Raw genomic sequence first — 21,512 nt, 5'->3', positions numbered from 1 at the left:
GCTCATTTTCAATCACATTTCCGGCGTTGACGGTTAAATTCCCTAACATCGATACGTGGAACACGTCATACACTTGTTTGAAAGTTCGGGGGTAGTGTTGACTCGTAATCCAATCTTTTTATTCTTTTCGATATCTGCATATTTTGTCCCATATAGTTTTCGATGAATCTTGGGCTCATCTTTTCTTTCCTTCCAAATCATTACTTCCATTTGTCCCTACGAGTTTGGTTCGCATAATTCTTTTATTTGACCTTGGCGTTGATTGAATTACCGACAATAACGTTTATATAATGTGAGTGTTGGAATGCCTCCTTACAAAGCTTTGTAAGGAAAAAGGTGTTGTTTTCCCTTGGGTTGGGAAGATGATGGTAAGTGAAGGATATTCAGACCCCTATTGAGTTAACAGATCAAAAAATCATAGACCATATCAGCATCTGGCTAGTAACTTTAATTCTTCCCATTACGTAATAAAAGGTTATCTTCTCATTATCCTTTCTTGACACAATCTTAGCTTTTCGGTCAATTTTTGGTTGAGTACTCATATTCAATTAATTCCTCTAGTCCTCTTCACATTGTCTTAACTTTAAAATTCATCCATGCAATTGTTGAGTGGCATTTATTTCATCATAAAACACTCCGTAAAGCTTTGAATTGGTGTTTTGTACTCAAGTTGTTGGTGTTTTTAACGTGTTTTTGTAGTGTTTTGCATTTCAGGCATTTAACAGGAATTCAGGTGATTCTGACATTGTTTTGATGCTAATATGGTGTTATGATGGTGTCAAGAAGATTGCTCGTGAAAAGACCAACTCAAACCAGCAAGAAAATAAAGAGCAGAAATTTTTCCAGAGAGTCAGCGCGCCCGCGTTGTAGTAGCACGCGGCCGCTCCAAGGATTGCAGAAGTACAGCGCACCCAAGCTGGTGAAGAGCGTGGTCACGCCGGGTCGAATTCAAATAATCCTGTTTCTACTCTGGTTTTGATCCAAAAGACTTCTAATCTGCATAGGCTGCTATATAAACATAACTTATGTTCGTTTCTCATAACAAGACATACCAGAGCTTAAGGAGAAGGCGTAAGAAGACCGTATAGCACAATTTAACCAAGGAGGAGAGAATCTAGTTAATTTTTGTGATTCTTTCTTTTAAGTTATAACTTTGGATGCTAGTTTTCTTACTTGTGAACCTATACTCTTGTTTCAGTACTTGGTTTTATTATTTATTCAATATAATGACTACGTTTATTATACCATGTTTTCATCGGAACCCACGTTGATGATGAGTCTGATTATGGGCTAATCGTTATCGTGGGGTTCTAGCGGATTTATTTATGGATTTCTTTAGTTCATTCGTTTCGATGCCTTAGTGTGTGGTGATTGTATGATATCCTAGTATTGGTTGTGCTTATTCGTCTTATGAGCGTCGCGAACTTATAAGATAGTATGTTAATCTCTAATGAAGCGAAAGTGAATTTAGGGGTTTGGAACTTGCCATGCTAGCATAGGTTCATGTATTTGATGTGCATGATTCGTAGGTAATTTTAACCATCTTACTTGCCCTATGTAATCACGATAGATAACTTGTGCATTAAACCGTTATATTATCAAATTCTATAGACATATAAGGTCTCAATATAATTGGTGTCAATTTAGCTTCTATCTTTTTTGTGAATGTCTAGTAGTATGGTATTCGTACAACGAAAGTTGGCATTTATCAGTTTCGTGTTATCTGATTAGTAACATCACCATTGCATGCTAAGGTTAAGAATGAAAAGGCTATTGAATGAAGTATTTAATGAAGTTAAAATCCCATGTTTGGGTCATTTAGTATTCAACTCTCTTTGTTCTCTTAGTTAATGATCTTTAGTATAATCTCTTAGTTTTAAAACAACCTCAATTTGTTATTCGTCTTAGCATTGGATAATAACCATACCATTGTTGCATAAGTACATTGATTAAAATTAACCTAAACCAGCCCCTGTAGGGAGCGAACTAGATTTAATTCTATATTACTTGCGATCACGTATACATGCGTGAATATTAGCGCGTGTTCTTGGCCTAACAAGTTTTTGGCACCGCTACACTTCGGTGATAATTTTTAGTTTATGTGTTTGTCATCATTGGTCGTTAAAGTTCAGTGACTCGGAAATTGTTACTTACTAAATTCCTTGTCATGTTTCAGGTACTCTAGTGAGCGTGTATGCATTCGCGTTCTCGGTCTCGTAAGAGAACACTAGATCAAGCTGAGGAAGAAGTTGTAGTCGAGGAAAAAGTTGAAGAAGAAATCTTAGTTGAGAAGGAAGAAGAAGAACTTATTGCAATGGGAGAACCTGAAAGCGAATCCAAAGGATTTGATGGATTACTCTTAACCGGAGATTAATGATATTCAGTCTAGCATTGTCCGACTAACCATCTTGGCTAACACCTTTGAGATCAAGTCGAGAATGATTCAGATGATATAGAACTCAGTTTAGTTTGGGGGTTCTCGACAGAAGACCCCAACATGCACATCAGAGATTTTATCGAGATCTGTGACACTTTCAAGTTCAATGGAGTTTCTGAAGATGCTATTAAGTTGAGGCTTTTCCCATTCTCTCTGCTGGATAAAGCAAAATGTTGGTTACATTCTCTACCACCAGGGTCTATCACCAAATGGGAGGATCTTGCTCAAAAGTTCTTAATTAAATTCTTTCCTATGGTGAAGACTGTTGTAATCAGAAACACACTTACTCAATTCGCTCAGCAATCTGGAGAATCTTTATGTGAAGCTTGGGATCGCTACAAGGAGATTCTTAGAAAGTATCCTCTCCATGGGATGCCTGACTGGATGATCATTAACTGTTTCTATAATGGTTTGGGTGCTACTTCTAGACCCATGCTTGATACAGCATCAGGAGGAGCCTTGGTAGCTAAAACCTACGATGAAGCTTATGAATTGATTGAACTGATGGGTGCTAATGAATACCAGAATCCTACTCAGAGACTATCTTAGGGCAAGGTAGCAGGAATTCTGGAGTTAGATACAGCTACTGCTATAGCTGCTCAGCTTAAGGCTTTTATGATGAAGGTGGATTCTTTGGCTAATTATGGAGTTAATCAGATCACTAGTGTATGTGAGCTTTGTGTTGGTGCCCATGAGATGGAGCAGTGTTCTATTTCTAGTGAATCAGCTCAGTTTCGTGAGCAACTTTCAGAGATCACAGCAGCATGTGCCAACCACCTATCATCCTAACAACCGCAATCATCCTAATTTCAGTTGGAGCAATTCTCAGAATGCGGTTCAACAGCCTTATCAGCAGTATCCAGCAAAACAGTACAACCCTCCGGGGTTTCAGCAACCGCAATATGCACCAAGAAAATAACTCCAGCTGCAACAGTCTAATGAAAAATATGAATTGGAGGAGTTGAGGCTCATGTACAAAAGCCAAGCGGTTTCTATCAAGACCTTGGAAAATCAAATTGAACAAATTGCCAATGCCTTGCTAAATCAGTCAACCTGGTACACTCCCTAGTGATACTGAAGTGCCAGGAAAGAGGGAAGCTGGGGAGCAGGTAAAGGCAATTACATTGAGGTCTCGGAAGGTTGCAATCCCGAACACTCTCAAGTTTCGGATGAAGAAGTTGTGGTTAAAGAAGAAGTGTAGAAGGAAGATGAAGTGGAACCAAGGAAGACTACTATTGAACACACTCCACCTAAGGATAATACAGGGGAGAAGCAGATCTATCCTTCATCTCCCTTTCCTAAGAGGCTGTAGAAGAAAAATCTGGATAAGCAGTTTGAGAAATTTCTGGAGGTGTTCAAGAAACTTCATATCAACATACCTTTCGCTGAAGCTCTTGAACAGATGCCTAGTTATGTGAAGTTTATGAAAGGTATACTTTCTCGGAAAGTGAAGCTTGATGACTTAGAGACCATTGCTCTCACGGAGGAATGCAGTGATGTGTTGCAACAGAAGTTGCCTCCGAAGCTTAAAGATCCTGGAAGCTTCACTATTCCTTGCACCACTGGTAAAGTATCATTTGAAAAATGCTTATGTGACTTGGGAGATAACATCAATCTGATGCCTTTGTCAGTCTTCAAGAAGTTGGACTCACCTGATCCAAAGCCGACTTATATGACCTTGCAGTTGGCCGACTGTTCTATTACATATCCACGAGGCATTGTGGAGGATGTCTTGGTCAAGGTGGATAAACTCATCTTTCCTGCTGATTTTGTAATTCTTGATTTCGAGAAAGATAAGAAGATTCCCATAATCTTGGGAAGACCTTTCTTGGCTACTGGCTGAACCTTGATAGATGTGCAGAAAGGGTGAGCTCACCATGCGAGTGTTGGATCAGGATGTAACTTTTAATGTGTTCAATTCCTTGAAATTCCCTAGGGAAAATGAGGAGTGCTTAAAGGTGGAGTTGGTCGATTATGTGGTTACTTCAGAACTTGATCAATTGCTAAGGTCTGATGCCTTAGAAAAGGCCTTGTTGGAGAATTCCAATAGTGAAGATTATGAAGGTGATGAGCAGTTGCAATATCTAAATGCTTATCCCTGGAAGCGGAAGATGGATATGCCTTTTGAATCTCTTGGAAATGAAGGAGTTGAACAAATCTCCAAAGTGCCTCAAGCCATCTATTGAGGAAGCTCTTATACTTGAGCTTAAACCATTGCCTGAACACTTAAGGTATGCTTTTTTAGGTGATGCATATACTTTTCTTGTGATTATTGCATTTGACCTTTCAGGTAGTGATGAGGAAAAAACTCTTATGGATTCTGAGAGAGTTCAAATCGGTAATTGGATGGACTATAACAGATATTAAGGGAACCGGCCCTTCTTATTGTATGCATAAAATTATGCTAGAGGTAGGTAGCAAGCCTACTGTTGAGAAATAGAGACGTCTTAATATAATCATGAAAGAAGTTATGAAGAAGGAAATTCTCAAGTGGCTAGATGCAGTGATCATCTATCCCATTTCTGACAGTTCGTGGGTGAGTCCAATTCAGTGTGTGCCGAAGAAAGGAGGTATCAAGGTTGTAGCTAATGAGAAGAATGAGCTCATTCTTACTCGGACAGTCACGGGGTGAAGAGTTTGCATGTATTACAGGAAGCTGAACAAAGCCACGAGAAAAAATCTCTTCCCTCAACCTTTTATTGATCAGATGCTTGACAGATTAGTTGGGCACAATTACTAATGTCTTTTGGATGGCTATTCGGACTATAATCAGATTTGCATTACGTCAGAAGATCAGGAAAAGACTACTTTCTCTTGTCCATTTGGTACGTTAGCCTTCAGAAGAGTTTCTTTTGGGTTGTGTGGAACACTTGCCACATTTCAAAGATGCATGATGACTATCTTCTCTAACATGATTGGTTAGAATGTGGAGGTGTTTATGGACAATTTCTCTGTGTTTGGTGATTCTTTTTTACGAGTGCTTGCAAAATCTTGGCACAATTCTTAAAAGGTGTGTTGAGACCAATCTGGTTCTCAACTGGGAAAAATGTCACTTTATGGTGTGACAGGGCATTATTCTTGGTCACAAGGTCTCTAGTAAAGGTCTTGAGGTGCACAAAGCCAAGGTGGGGGTCATTGAAAATCTTCCCCCACCAATTTCTTTCAAGGGAGTTCGCAGCTTTCTTGGTCATGCGGGTTTCTATAGGCGATTCATCAAGGACTTCTCTAAAATCTCTAAACCCTTGTGCAATCTTCTGGAGAAGGATGTCCTGTTCAAGTTTGATGATGAGTGCCTAGCTACTTTTGAGTTCTTGAAGAAGAGTTTGATCACGGCACCTATCATAACTATATCTGATTGGAATGAACCTTTTGAGATGATGTGCGATGCAAGTGACTATGCAGTTAGAGTAGTTCTTGGGCAGAGAAAGAACAACATATTTCAAGTGCTCTACTATGCTAGTAAGACCCTCAATGGTGCTCAACTGAATTATACTACTACTAAAAAAGAACTTTTGGCCATTGTCTATGGTTTTGAGAAGTTTCGATCTTATTTGCTTGGGACGAAGGTGAGAGTTTTCACTGATCACATTACGATTCGATATCTCATCTCGAAGAAGTACTCGAAGCCTAGATTGATTAGATGGGTTCTTTTGTTTCAGGAATTTGAATTAGAGATTAGGTGCAGAAAAGGTACTGAGAATTAAGTCGCTGATCATCTCTCTCGTTTGGAAGACCCAATTGTAACTTCACAAGATAAGACATTAATAGATGAGTCTTTTCCCGATGAGCAGCTGTTTGGGGTGCAAGAAGAAGAACCATGGTTTGCATACATTGTGAACTACCTTGTGAGTAATATCATGCCTCCAGACTTGTCGTATGCTCAAAGGAAGAAGTTTCTTTATGAGGTGAAGTAATACATGGGGGATGAACCATATCTGTTTAGGCAAGGAGCTGACCAAATCATTAAGAGATGTATTCCGTACAGCGAAACAGGGGGATCTTGCGAGATAGTCTTTCGACTATTTATGGAGGCCACTATGGTGGAGAGAAGATAACAGCTCGTGTCCTTCAGGAAGGATTTTTCTGGCCTACATTGTTTAAGGATGCGCATCACTTTGTTTTGAAGTGTGATCGATGCCAGCGTATGGGTAATATGTCGAAGAGGGATGAGATGCCTATTAATTTGCTTCTCGAGGTTGAAGTCTTTGATGTTTGGGGAATCGACTTCATAGGGCCATTTGTCTCATCTTGTAATAATCAGTATATCTTGTTGGCGGTCGATTATGTGTCAAAATGGGTTGAAGTTAAGGCTTTGTGGACAAATAATGCGAAGGTAGTACTTAATTTTCTTCATAAGCAGATATTCACACGATTTGGGACTCTAAGAGTCATAATCGGTGACGAGGGGTCACATTTTTACAATCGCAAGTTCACTGCAATGATGCAAAGGTATAATGTGAATCATCGCATTGCTACAACCTACCACCCTCAGACTAATAGTCACGATGAGGTGTCTAACAAAGAGATCAAGCGTATTCTAGAGAAAGTTATGTGTCCATCAAGGAAGGATTGATCTTTGAAGCTTGATGAAGCTGTTTGGGCATATAGAACATCATACAAGACTCCACTTGGCATGTCGCTATTTCAGTTGATTTATGGTAAGGGGTGTCATTTGCCTGTGGAGCTCGAACATAAGCATATTGGGCTTTGAAGAAGTTGAACCTTGATTTGGATGCAGCAGGTAAGAAAAGAATGCTTCAATTGAATGAAATCGACAAATTTCGGCTTCAAGCGTATGAAAACAACAAAATGTATAAGGAGAAAGTCAAGAGGTGGCACGATAGGGGTCTGGTGCTTAAATCATTTGTGTCGGGGTAGCAAGTTCTTTTGTTCAACTCTCATCTCCGTCTTTTTCCTGAAAAATTGAAGTCGAGATGGTCCGGGCCTTTCATAATCAAAACTGTGTTTTCGCATGGAGTTGTGGAGATTTTTGAGAATGATCTAGGCCAAGCATTTAAAGTGAATGGTCAGAGGTTGAAGAACTACTATGGGGATACAGAAAACCGTAGGGTGGTTAGTACCAGTTCTATTATCTACTTGATCTCGAGATTCTATTTCAAGTTAACGACGTAAACCAAATGCTTCATGGGAGGCAACCCAAGTTTATTGTACATTAGTGGATAGAGGAAGAAGGAAAAAAGGAGAAGAACATAAAAAAAATCAGAAAAATAATAAAATTCAGTGCCAACTACAGTAGCACGACGCGCCCGCGCTGAGAAGCGGGGTGGCCACTTTGAAAAGTCAGTAGCACGGAGCACCCGCGCTGCCAGGCGGGGCAGGCCGCGCTAGGTCACTAGAGTCGAAATAAAATATAAGGCACAAAATAGCAGAAAATCGGGGACTTCAATACAAATTCAATTTGTACCCAAATTTCCCTCCTCCACATCCCATATTTCCCTCTCCAAATCAAACCCATTATTCCCATTATTCCCATAATCAATTCCCACTCCTTTTCCATAACTAATTCTCTCCCAATCTCCTATATATACATACACTTATACATAAACTTCTCCATCACTTCTCAAACTCTCAAACACACAAATCTCTCTTACAAACTTCTATTCTCTCAAGCTTATTCAATCTCAATGGAACCAAAAAGATAATGAACCCAAGTTAGCAGCAGCACCACTGATTCTTCGAGTGCGGGTGGTGTGAGGCCTAGGATTTCAACTCCCGAGGCTGAGGCAGAGTATATGAGGCTGCTTTCGAAGCCTATAGCCAAGGAGCATGGTTTTCTGCCATCGGGGAAAGATGGTAAGTTGTTGGAGATGATCTTGGAGATGCGTTGGATTGTTTTTTGCGAGACACCCATTGCTGTGCCCATGAGTCTGGTGCGTGAGTTCTACGTGAATGCTAAGGCGGAGAAGAATGGTTTTACAGTAGTTAGGGGGATGATGGTGAAGTACAGTGCTAAGGCTATTCGAAGGGCGATTAAACAACCCGAGAGGAGGCCAGAACAGGAGAATTGGAATGAGAAGACACCGGAGGAGTTTAACTTGGATTTGATTGTTGCTACCCTGTGTGTGCCTGAGACTCATTGGAAGTTCAAGAAGGGAAAGAACGAGTATGCCACTTTCCCTGCATCATGCATGAACAGGTTTGCACGTGCATGGAATTCTTTTATTTGTCTAACATCATGACATCTTCTCACGTGCATGATGTTACTGTGGAGCGTGCACATTTTTTGTGGGGCATTCTTCAGGGAGACTATGTGGATATTGGGATGGTAATTCATCAGGGAATTTTGAGGTTTCTGCGAGGGAGTACTACGGGTTCTATACCCTATGCCTCCATTGTGATGAAGCTGTATGTGGCAGTTGGAGTTCATTGACCCGTACATGAGCAGCTGCAGATCCCAAGTGCCTCGATTGATAGTTCGAAACTATTAAGTATGACGGAGTGGTATGATGGAAAGCCCGATCCTAAGGGGCTTGGATATTCTTATGACCATCTGCCAGGTGGAAGGCCAGCTCCTTAGGTATATGCTGGTGGTATGGCGCAGGCGAGCAAGGCAGCTTGGAGAGCTGAGTTGGGAGAGACCGGTCCTTCGGGATCGCAGCAGCACCAGCAGCAGCAGGAGGAAGCACATGGCAGTACTGGAATGTGTTCAACGTAGTATAGGTGCTTGTTGAGGAGGACGGATGCGTTGCATGATATCCATAGTCGCTTTGCACATGACCTTACTCAGACATTGGGGACTGCATTCAGAGCCACAGGAGTTGACATCCAGTGGCCAGTATTCGGTGAGGATCCTGTATATCCGCCTCCAGACACTCCTAATACTCCACCCCTTGAGGGTGATGACCTTGATTCTGAGTAGGTATACCAGAATCCTTGCTATTACCTTCACCGAGGATAATGAATATTTAAGTTTGGGGGTAGTAGTGAAGGATTATGTGTTTTGTGTGAGTCTTATATAGTTTGCATATACATGATAGTTTAGTTCATATAGTTGCATATTTGCCATGTGGTAGTTTTTTTTTGTAATTTTTTTATTTTTGAATGATAGTTTGTTCATATAGTTTCATGCATTGCATTATAACATGATCCCTTAGATGATTTTTTCGATTAATTTTTGATATTGATGCTAGTGTAGTGATGTCGTGCTTAGTGATGTTAAGTCTAATCGAGTTAATTTGCATGCTAGAGACAATTATATTTCACTAAGCCTTGTAGGTTACTTGAGGGCTATATCATGGTCATGGTTAATTTGTTTATCAAGGTGTAATCACTTGTTTATATTTAGAATTTAGGATATTTACTTAATAATAAAATAGCATGGAAATTTTAAAATTGGAGAAATTTGGATTTCATTGCTAGTTGTTGTGGCTAGGTGTCAAATGACTAGTAGCCGGCTCATTTTGTATGAGTAGTCTAGGGTTGAACGAGATGGAGGGAAACACACTTGTTTAGAAAATTTGTGAAAAAAACAAGACAAGAAAAAAAGAGAAAAAATAATATATATGTTTATGCATAATTGATCACGAGTGGGCTCTTTAATACTCGAGTTATTAAGTTCTTAGGGGACTTTGTGCCTAGTGACCTAAGGCTTTTTATAGTCTGGGATCCACTAACCTAACGCTCGCTGCATGGGTATTATTGTATAATTCTTGTATGGACCTCACTCATTACACGGTCAAATAAGCATATTTGTGTTATTTTGTGTTGTGAATAAAAGCATGAATCCATGCAAAACTCCGATATAAGAATTGAAGTGTTATAAGTTATTTTGAGTTTAGCTTTTATTCTATTTATAACCTTGTGATTGCTTTGATAAGTAGTGAGTCATGATTATTGATCTAGTTGTGATAGTATATATGTAAGCATTTACACACACGCACGTTTCTGGCTTGTAAGTTGATTTATGGGATTTGATTGATCTTTGTGTGAATAGCTGCAATTATTGAGATGTTGCTTATTGGTTGGTTTAGTTATTCTATGGGGATCATTGAATTCATATAGTTTGCATTCATGCATTTTTATTTCTTGTTCGTTGAGTCTGTTTATGCTTGAGGACAAGCATCAATTCAAGTTTGGGGGTATGTTTAGTGGCATTTATGTCATCTTATAACGCACCGTAAAGCTTTGAATTGGTGTTTTGTACTCAAGTTGTTGATGTTTTTAACGTATTTAGTAGTGTTTTGCATTTCAGGCATTTAACAGGAATTCAGGTGATCTAGCATTATTTTGATGCTAATATGATGTTAGGATGGTGTCAAGAAGATTGCTCGTGAAAAGACCAACTCAAACCAGCAAGAAAATAAAAAGCAGAAATTTTTCCAGAGAGTCAGCGCGCCCGCACTGTAGTAGCGTGCCGCCGCGCCAGGATTGCAGAAGTACAGCGTGCCTGCGCTGGTGAAGCGCGCGACCGCGCGTGGTTGATTCAAAGTACCATGTTTCTACTCTGATTTTGATCCAGAACACTTCTAATCTACATGGGCTGCTATATAAACATAACTTATGTTCTTTTTTCATAACAAGACGTACCAGAGCTTAAGGAGAAGGCGTAAGAAGACCGTAGAGCACTATTGACCCAAGGCGAAGATGATCTAGTTTATTCTTGTGATTCTTTGTATTATGTTGTAACTTTCGATGCTAGTTTTCTTACTTGTGAACCTATACTCTTGTTTCATACTTGGTTTTATTATTTATTAAGTATAAAAACTACATTTATTATACCATACTTTTATCGGAACCCAAGTTGATGATGAGTCCGATTATTGGCTAATCGTTATCATGGGGTTCTAGCGGATTTATTTATGGATTTCTTTAGTTAATTCATTTTGATGCCTTAGTGTGTGGTGACTGTATGATATCCAAGTATTGGTTGTGCTTATTCCTCTTATGAGCGTCGCGAACTTATAAGATAGTGTGGTAATCTCTAATGAAGTGAAAGTGAATTTAGGGGTTTAGAACTTGCCATGCTAGCATAGGTTCATGTATTTGATATGCATGATTCGTAGGTAATTTTAACCATCTTACTTGCCCTATGTAATCATGATAGATAACTTGTGCATTAAACCGTTATGTTGTCAAATTCTATAGACGTATAGGGTCTCACTATAATTGGTGTCTATTTAGCTTCTATTTTTTTGTGGATGTCTGGTAGTATGGTATTCGTACAATGAAAGTTGGCGTTTATCAGTTTCGTGTTATCTGATTAGTGTCATCACCATTGCATGCTAAGGTTAAGAATGAAAAGACTATTGAATGAAGTATTTAATGAAGATAGAATTCTATGTTTGTGTGATATAGTATCCAAGTCTCTTTGTTCTCTTAGTTAATGTTCTTTAGTATAATCTCTTAGTTAAGTGTAGTTAAAACAACCTCAATTTGTTATTCGTCTTAGCATTGGATAATAACCATACCATTGTTGCATAAGTACATTGATTAAAATTAACCTAAACCAATCCATGTGGGAATGAACTAGAATTAATTCTATATTACTTGCGATCAGATATAATTGCGTGAATATCAGCGCGTGTTCTAGCCCTAACAGCGATCCTTCTCATCAATTGTTCTAAAATTTGTCATCCTCAATCTATCTTTTCTTACTTAAAGTGTTGGCCACCACATTGGCCTTTCCTTGATGATAATATGTTTCTCAATCATAACCCCTGATCAATTTGACTATAGCCTCTACCTAGTGTTTAGTGTAAGTATACACTTCAGAAAATTAAAAAAATCCAAATTTTCCTCATAAGTTAAACTCATTGTCCCTTTCAGTGTGAACCTTATCGTGATTATTCTAGATCATTATTAGGACACCTTATGTCACGATTCTTAAGCCGCATTGACGTATCATTATACTTCACATAAAATCCTCTATTATCGTCGGGTATTGCTAACACAGGATTTTTATTAATCTTACCTTCTCTTTTTGAAAACCCTATTCCTAAAATTCATACTGCTTGGTCGTTCTGAATCCATTAAGTACTTATTCTGACAAAATTTTGTAAGAGCATACTTTCACTAATCACATCGATATCTTTCATATTGTCTTTTTATGATCATATTAAATATCTTTTAGTCTGTTCTAAATGTGTTATTCCCACTTTAATATAATTTACTCATCCCGATGATTCGATTGCACAATCATAGCATTGAGTTTTTAGTCTCAATTTAGATCAACAATTCTCAATTGTCCCTCCCCTTGTCATAATGTAATCAATATGATCTTCAAGATATCAATGTAATAAAACTCCAAAATGGGATGTTCTAAAAAATAATGATCTCTGGATACAAGAGCCTCAATACTAAAAATATATTAGGATTGGTAGAAAGAATATAATAAGGCTTATCCTTCCATGTCCTTAAATTTTTATATCATGATACTATAGATAATATCCAACAAAAGGAATAATTATGTTAGGTCACACACACACTGTAGAGGGGGTGAATACAGTGTATAGTACACTCAAATCGAACTTTAAGAACTTAAGTAACAGAAAACAAACTTTATTGAAACAATAAACTCTGTTACAGTATGGAACTGTTACCTCTCAGTGATGAACAAATATCACGAGAGCTGCTAGGGTTACAATGAATAATCTTTTCTAATAATGATAACACTTATAGTGTAAACCCTATGTCTGTGTTTATATACTACACAGTTACAAGATAATCGCTAATTGATATGGAATATAATTCTGCTTCCTAAAATATATCAATCAGATATCTTTTCTTCCAAGTATTCCATTCTTCACGGAATTCCTTCTTCATGCATATCTCTTCTTATGTTTATCTCGATCTTCTTTCCTTTAATCAGCTACTGTCCTTATCTGATTGTCCTTCAGCACTTAAGTTCTGATATCTATCTTCTGATGATTATCTCCTGATAATATAAGTACTGATATCCTTAAGTCCTGACTTCCAGTATAAGTACTGATCAACAGTTAAGTACTGATTTATCCTGTTCACATAAGATCTGAAAGCTAAACATAAAACATATTAGCCATGACATTATCAAATATATCTAACAAATTATTTGAAGAAAAAATTCATAAGGGTGGTCTTTATAAGATTTTCACATCAGAATATGCCCGAATGCGGAAAGCCTGGATGTATGGGCCACACATAATATGCCTGAATGCGGCAAGGGTGACAAATGGATGTATGGGAGTCATCTTTCTATTAGTAGAAAACAATAAATAATTACCGTTATATGACTAATCATGTATTTTGGGAGCTCCAGTGAAAGTCCTATTCTTCCAATTGGAATTGTTATTCAATAATGTAGCTAAAGCCAATGTGCTTAATTACCGAGAGTATTAGCCAGATATTTTGATAAAAATAAATTCCGATGTGAATTAAAAATAAAAGGTGTATATCACCAGGAAAGTTATTCTTCCGAGTATATAATATTATACGAGAAAATACAATTATATTTAACAGTCACTTTCAATTGTATTACATTATGGTTGAGCATTAGTGCTCACTCTTGCTTTCTTTCAAATATCACAACACAACAGATAACCAGTATGTTGGTGAGGAAGCGTGGAAGGTGCAAAGACTTTCCATAGCTACTTGCAGCTTAGTTTAAGGTGCGTTACAACATTCAGATTATCACACCCCCAACTTAACAACAAAATAAATATAACTATTACAATATTTAAAAGGAAGTAAACATAACCGAATCCAAGAGCTTACAGTTTAGGGTTTGGAACAGCCCAACACTACCATCTATTACAACTGATTTTAATATCGAGTCCTCACACAAAACTATCTCTTATTCTACTATGAGCTCGAACATACGCATCAGCGTCACAGGTCTTACGTGTTGTCTGCATGAATCTAACCATAGCTGCTAGCTGTAATATCAGGGTAAAGCAAGGAGTGAGCCAAATGCTCAACAAGTGCTAAACGATACGATACAAAATATAAATCGAGATATATATTAAAGAATGACAATGTGAAGACATAACCAATAATAACAAGAGATAAACCTTTGGGTGATGGCATCATTTGCTTGTATCAAAACATTTTTAAAATCATATCTTAATCAAAATCATTTTATGACGCTACGGATTACAGCCGGTGATCAGCCGCGAAGTAATCCCGAATCTCGATGGGTTCTAAAACATTAATGGGATCCCTAGGCAACTTTTAAGCCTACAATATAAGTGTGGAAAGGACTCGCGTCTCAGTCCAGATCCACTATTCAAAGAAAACATTTATCCCCCTTTGGGACTGAAAATCCACATTTTAATCATTTCAAAAACTGATGCCGATTTATAACAAAATCTCTTTAAACATTAAACATTTTTATCAAGGGATTATAGATCAACTTGAAACACTGGAAATATGATACTAAATCTCAGGGCCATGATCCACTAGACTTTAGTTATTAGGGCAATTGAAAAGTTTCCATATACAAGAACTTTAACAAGGTGTTCTAGCAAGGATATTGGATAATAAGAAAGAGTAAATGCCGAACTAGGCTTAAAGCAAGGATTCTAGACAAGGTATAGGTATTGTAACATCAAGAAGATAAGCATCAAGGGTTACAAGAATACCAGAGGTGTTAAGGTATAAAGAAAGTGATAATTAGCTTAAGGTATATCAGGATGTCAAACTTTAGGGTAAGAAAGAGGGTATCAAGCAATTAGGAACAACTTTAATGGATATATGGCTTTTAGGTATCAAGGTAAAGTTTTTATAGGAGTTCATGCAGCAGGGTGAGATATCAATACTTTAGAAATCATTAGCATGTTAATTAGGAGGATCAATCAAGTATTATAACAACTCCTTATTTTATCAAGGCATTCCAATTACTTTACTATACTATCGTGATAAGACTTTTGATCGACTTGCAATACGTACTTGAGAGTTCATGGCATTTCTATATAATTCAAAGATAGACTTAAGAATCGCTTGGTTCAAGTATAAGAAAATGACTCAGGATAATCGCATCAATATATATGACTTAAATATTACACATAGTGAATACGAAAGACAGGTTGAATCACTTGCCTTGAGAAAGGCTGGTCTGGTCTGGCTGGTAGGAGCAACTGGAAGCTTTACTCGACCTTTATGGCAAGTTTACCCTCGTCTCGAGATCCTACATAAATAATAATAACCTTATTATAATATATTCTCACCAACTTAACCTATTTACAACACAAATGGCACTTAGGCCTATATGCACGCGATTTATATTCACCTTATAAATATAATTGTACACATAGTCACATATACTCACATATCATATTTTAATACCAAATAATATCACACACACCATAATGCAACACTAGGCTTGGATGATCTCGATCCCCAACTTAAGTCACTTGGTCGCTAGACTAGACAAAGTTCCCAAATTTTGGCTTTCTTGCTCAATGTGCCTTTACTAAACTATCCAAAACCTATTGACCCTCACTTGGGCCTTTCACTCTAATGGATTTATACTATCTTACAACCATAGTGGTCAACCTAGATCTCACTCCTAAGTATTCTAAAACTTTGTGATAAGTGAAAGTGCTCACTGGAGTAAATTTCAGAATGACATCTATGGCTTCTTGAGTGCATTAGACACTCTTAAACTACAAGTTTTCCTCCAAACCTTCTACATTAGACTCTTCTGACCATAAGGCATCTCCCAAACTTGATGTGGCTCAAGGGCCTAGCTTGGGCCTCCTTGGGCCTAAGCTTAAAGTCCATGGTTCCCCTGTTTTTCTGGGCAGAAAACACTCTAACTTGAATTAACTTGTGACACATGGTTCTAACTCAAATCCTATGGACTATGGTTGGAAAAAATCCTCTGACACTCCCTCTAACTAAGGCCCAACAGGGCCTAATGAGGGCCTACCCATGACATGGTCAAAACTTCCTATTTCTAAGTTACAACAAAACTGTCCCCTGCTGGACAGATTTTGTGATTCCACTTGTGCACCTAACCAAACGACTAGCAAACCTCCAACCAACACCTAAAAACTTTTATATACTCCTAATGCTAGCTTCTGGTGGCTTGGTCCTCAAAGTGCACAACAATGACATGGTCAAAACTCACTCTAAACCTCAGGGTACTAAACTGATTTTCTGCAGAAACTAATACTCTCCTTTCTCCAAGGTTTTTACTTAACAAACTCAATCCAACAACAACCAAAAACCCAACCCAAACCTTAACTAAGGTGTTCTACTGAACTAACTCCCTTACACTCAAAATAATCTTGGTGGAGATCATCCTTACCTAAGGTGCAACAAAGCAAAACAAAGGAAATCACATTACAAAATTTACAAGTCATCAAATTTTTTTTGAAAACAACAAGTTGTATATTTTTTTATAAAATATATACGAATTATTACCACATATCAAGGAGCACTAATCAAGATTAATATCTTATCCCTACTGAAATTTAAAGCTTACTAACAAAATCATTCCAAATGATCAAAAACTTCCAAAGTTCCAAGAGAAATCTACATGCATGCATGACTTCGAGTCTTATAAATCAAAACAACATACTTTCCAAATATATTTTACCATGAAATCGACATGAAAGCCTAGAATAAGCTATAACTAGATGATCACTTCGCATGCAAAAGGGTTTATCAAGTTTTTGATACAAAATTTATGTTATCACTACCAAAAACACATAGAAATGGAACAAAGCAACAAGAATAATCTCAAGAACCATTCATTCGGCTCCCTCAAGGTCATGGCCTAATGAAGTGGAAGGGAAATGACCATTTAACATCAAGAGTCTCTTTCTCGTGACTTGGCATTTCACCATTCCTTGTAGTTCTCTCAAAAACAACCTTAAATCCATAAGAATCAAGATTGTACTTTGAGTTCCAACTAAAACTTTAACATGCAAACTCAAAACTTAATTTTTTCACTCAAAACTCTTTGAATTATACATGATCATGATATAGGAAGTAATATTTACTTGAATGGGAGGTGGGAGCTTGAATGAAGAATGAAGAAAAGGGGAGGGAATAGGGTTTCGACCAAAAAATCGAGAGGAGAGGGGGAGGGCCGAGAGGAGAGGTGGGAGGAGGGAGGAGGACTGTGGAAATGGTGGAGTGATCATCATGTTTGTTTGGTTTTTATTTTCCCACAAGTGAGTGGATGAGAGAAATTACAAGAATAACCTTCCAACATAGTTAGGTAGATTTGCATGCAAGGACAAAATGGTAATGTGGCTAGTAGAATGAAAGTGAGTGGGGTTGGAAATGCCTTCCTTGCCCCTTGGTTGAATAGAAGAGAATTTGCATGCAAGGGTAACCATGTAATTTGATAATTATTAAGCAACTAATTTTCAAAGATTTATTTTTATATAATAAAATAAAAGTTCAAAAATTATAAAATTTATACCATAAAATAACTTGGATTTTTAGAGATTTTATAAAATCACTTTCAAAATTTGTAAACAAAATATATTTTAAAAGAAAATTTCTCCAAGGCTTAGAAAATTCCTTACAAATCAAAAATAAAGGAAATAAATAAACTTTTGCTTTGAAAAATCATGTACTACACATAACAATTTTATAATGCAGAATTTCTCGCTTACACAATCGTACAATCATTGAACATATTTTTATTCGGCTTTAATATTATACCAAATCCATAAATATCATTACACGAAAATGCCGGTCGTAACATCCTCTCCCCCTTAGAGGATTATGTCCTCAGAATCTAAGAGAACAGATGAGGATACCGGGAACGCATATCAGACTCTAACTCCCAAGTTGATTCTTCGACCTTGGGGTTTCTCCAAAGTACTTTCACTAACTCTACCGACTTATTTCTAAGACTCTTTTCTTGCCTGTCGAGTAATTTGACAGGTTGCTCCACAAATGACATGTCTTCCTGAATTTCTACAGGTTCATATTCTATCAAATGGCTGGCGTCAGGATTATACTTTTTAAGCAACGACACATGGAACACATTATGCACATGCTGATATTGAGGTGGTAAGGCTAACTCGTAGGCCATCTTCCCCACTTGACTCAAAATCTCAAAAAGACCTATATATCTAGGTGCTAACTTCCCTTTCTTGCCAAATCTAGACAACCCTTTTCTTGGTGACACCTTCAACAAAACGGCTTCGCCAACTTGGAATCGAACATCCTTTCGCGCTGGATCTGCATACTTCCTCTGTCTATCTTGAGCAGCAAGCAATCTTTTCTGAATTAACTTGACTGTGTCATGCAACTGTTGTACCAATTCCGAGCCTAGAATCCTTCCTTCTCCTACTTCATCCCAGCTTGTCGGTGATCTATATTTTCGTCCGTACAAAGCTTCGTATGGTGGTGTACCAATACTGGAGTGATAACTATTGTTGTAAGAGAATTCAATTAATGGCAAATGGTCGTCCCAACTTCCTGCAAAATCAATTGCACAACTGCACAACATGTCTTCGATTGTTTGAATTGTCCTTTCGCTCTAACCATCAGTCTACGGGTGGTACGCCGTACTCATGTTCAACTTCGTGCCAAGACTTTCTTGAAATTTCTTCCAGAATCTCGAGTTAAATCGGGGATCTCTGTCTGAAACTATCGATACGGGTACTCCATGCCTTAGTATGATTTCACGCACGTACAGATGAACCAATTTGTTCAATGACGGCTTCTCATTAATTGGAAGGAAATGCGCCGACTTCGTAAGGCGATCAACTATAACCCATATAGCGTCATGTCCAGATTTCGTTCACGGTAGTCCCACTATAAAGTCCATAGCAATATTTTCCCATTTCCAGTCTGGAATCTTTAAGGGCTGAATTAATCTGCTTGGTCGTTGATGTTCTGCCTTCACTTTCTGACAAGTATAACACTTCACAACCCATTCTTCCACGTCTCTCTTCATATTTGGCCACCAAAAGTTCTGCTTTAAGTCTCGATACATCTTGGTGCTTCCCGGGTGGATTGAAAATCTTGAATTGTGGGCTTCTTGCAGAATTTCATTTTTAAATTCAGGAACATGTGGAATCCAAATTCTTGAGGAAAACCTTAGTATACCTTTCTCATCCTTTTGAGTGCTAATCTCTTCCCCAGTTAGCTGATTCTTCTTTTTCTCCATTACTTCTTCCTGACATTTCCTTATCTTTTCCACTAGTGTCGGCTGAAAAGTCAATGCACGACAAACTTCTTCAACTACTCCATAATTAAACAGTTCTAATCCAGATTTCTTAATCTCTTCAGTCAATTCCTTTGGTGTTGCCATCATATTTAATCTCTCCTTCCTGCTTAAAGCATCGGCCACAACATTCGCCTTTCCAGGATGGTAATTTATCGAGCAATCGTAGTCCTTGATCAATTCCAACCATCTCTTTTGCCTCATATTGAGCTCGTTCTGAGTGAAAATGTACTTTAAACTCTTATGATCTGTGTAGATTTCACACTTTTCTCCGTAGAGGTAATATCTCCAAATCTTAAGTGCGAACACTATGGCGGCTAGTTCCAAGTCATGCGTCGGGTACTTCAACTCATGCGGTTTTAACTGCCTTGACGCATACGCGATCACCTTATTGTGTTGCATTAGTACACAGCCCAATCCCTTATGTGAAGCGTCACTGAATATCATAAAGTTTCCTTGGTCATCTGGTAGTACTAACACTGGAGCTGTTACCAATCTCTGTTTCAACTCTTGAAAGCTATCCTCACATTCCGCACTCCATTCGAACTTCTAATTCTTCCTGGTTAACTTAGTCAATGGCGTGGCGATTTTAGAAAAATCTTTGACAAACCTTCTATAATACCCTGCTAATCCTAGAAAACTTCGCACTTCCGTAGGTGTCTTCGGCCTTTCCCAACTCATAATCGCCTCAATCTTTGCCGGATCTACTTTAACTCCTTTATCTCCAATGACGTGTCCCAAGAATTGAACTTCCTTTAACCAAAACTCACATTTGGAAAACTTGGCATACAACTTCTCTTGCCGAAGTATCTCCAATGCTATCCATAGGTGTTGCTTATGTTCTTCTTCTGACTTAGAATAAATGAGGATGTCATCAATGAATACTACTACGAACTTGTCCAAATACTTTTTAAATACTCGATTCATCAGATCCATAAATACGGCCGGGGCGTTGGTCAATCCAAACGGCATTACTAGGAATTCATAATGCCCATATCTAGTCCTGAATGTTGTCTTGGGAATATCTTATTCCTTGATCTTTAATTGATGGTATCATGATCTCATGTCAATCTTTGAAAAGTACGTTGCTCCATTCAGCTCATCAAATAGGTCATCTATTCTTGGTAGCGGGTAGCGGTTCTTGATCGTTACCTTATTCAACTCCTGATAATCTATACATAGCCGCATACTTCCATCTTTCTTCTTTACAAACAGAATAGGTGCTCCCCATGGCGACGTACTTGGCCGTATCACTCCCTTATCCCACAATTCTTGTAGCTGGCTCACCAACTCTTTCATTTCTGCTGGTGACATCCTATACGGGGCCTTTGATACTGGTTTTGTGCCTGGAGCAAGGTTGATCTCGAACTCGATTTATCGATCTGGTGGTAAGCTCGGTAGTTCATCTGGGAACTCGCTAACTACGGGGATATCTTCTATGCTGGGACTGCCTTTTTCTGAATCCACTACATAAGCTAGGAATGACTCACATCCTTTTCTAAGTAGCTTCTTAGCCTGAACGATTGTAAGAAATAGTTGCTCTTGCCTCTGTCCCTTAAATACTACCTTCTCTCCACTCTTCGTCTTTAAATACACTTTCTTGGTCTTACAATTAATTGGGTGTTATTCTTCCCTAACCAATCCATTCCTAAAATTATATCAAACTCTCCCAACTTGAAGAGTATCAAGTCGGCTGAAAACCTATGCCCCCAAATATCAATCTCACACTTCGAATAGAATTGATTCACAGGAATCTTCTCTTGGTTCGCAATTACCACATTTACTACCTCGCTCATAATCATTTTATCACATTGAAGTTTATCAACAAAAGTTTCTGATATGAAAGATCTTGTTTCTCCCGAATCAATCAGTACTTTAGCTTTGACATTATTGAGTAAAAGTGTACCTGCTATCACCTCAGAGTTCTGAACAGCATCCTTCATT

At 38.1% G+C, this 21,512-nt stretch overlaps 1 non-coding gene across 1 annotated transcript; it reads right to left on the bottom strand.

The window, feature by feature from the left end:
• Positions 1-2,704: 2,704 nt before the first annotated feature.
• LOC141715282 (small nucleolar RNA R71) lies at positions 2,705-2,811 on the bottom strand. The gene has a single exon (XR_012572049.1). It is a non-coding gene; the product is annotated as a small nucleolar RNA R71 (small nucleolar RNA).
• Between the last annotated feature and the right edge of the window lie 18,701 nt (positions 2,812-21,512).

This window comes from Apium graveolens, chromosome 3 (genome assembly GCF_009905375.1).
Source record: "Apium graveolens cultivar Ventura chromosome 3, ASM990537v1, whole genome shotgun sequence".
Taxonomy (NCBI): Eukaryota; Viridiplantae; Streptophyta; class Magnoliopsida; order Apiales; family Apiaceae; genus Apium; species Apium graveolens.
Note: the sequence above shows the minus strand (reverse complement) of the source record. Positions and strands in the feature narration are given on the sequence as shown.